The sequence below is a fragment of the Colobus angolensis genome, unplaced genomic scaffold (genome assembly GCF_000951035.1).
Source record: "Colobus angolensis palliatus isolate OR3802 unplaced genomic scaffold, Cang.pa_1.0 Scaffold39, whole genome shotgun sequence".
In the NCBI taxonomy this organism is placed as follows: domain Eukaryota; kingdom Metazoa; phylum Chordata; class Mammalia; order Primates; family Cercopithecidae; genus Colobus; species Colobus angolensis.
In genome coordinates this window covers 1489309-1489614 of record NW_012117265.1, presented here as the reverse complement: position 1 = coordinate 1489614, position 306 = coordinate 1489309, and the positions used below count along the sequence as shown (strand labels likewise).

Sequence of the window (306 nt, the reverse complement as noted above, 5' to 3'; positions counted from 1 at the left end):
GAGCATCATGGAACCTGCCGACATGTGATGTTTCCCCTGGACACCCAGCTTTAAAATTTCTTTCTTTTGTACTCTTTCCCTTTGTTTCTCAGACCAGCCAAGATGCTTAGGGAAATAGAAAAGAACCCACGTTAACTATTGGGGGTGCTTTCCCCTAATGAAGCAGTCCTCCTGCCTCATCCCTAAGTGCTGGGATTGTAGGTATAAACCACCATGCCTGGTCTGTTTGGTCTATTATATATGGTATTCTTACAATAAAGTAAGCTAGAGAAAAGAAATGTTATAAAGAAAATCATGGCTGGGTGT

At 41.8% G+C, this 306-nt stretch overlaps 1 protein-coding gene across 1 annotated transcript in view; it reads left to right on the top strand.

Annotated features, from left to right (window-relative positions):
• The window catches only part of LOC105520934 (zinc finger protein 709-like), a 14605-nt gene that overhangs the window by 11509 nt on the left and 2790 nt on the right, over positions 1-306 (top strand). The window lies entirely within an intron of this gene.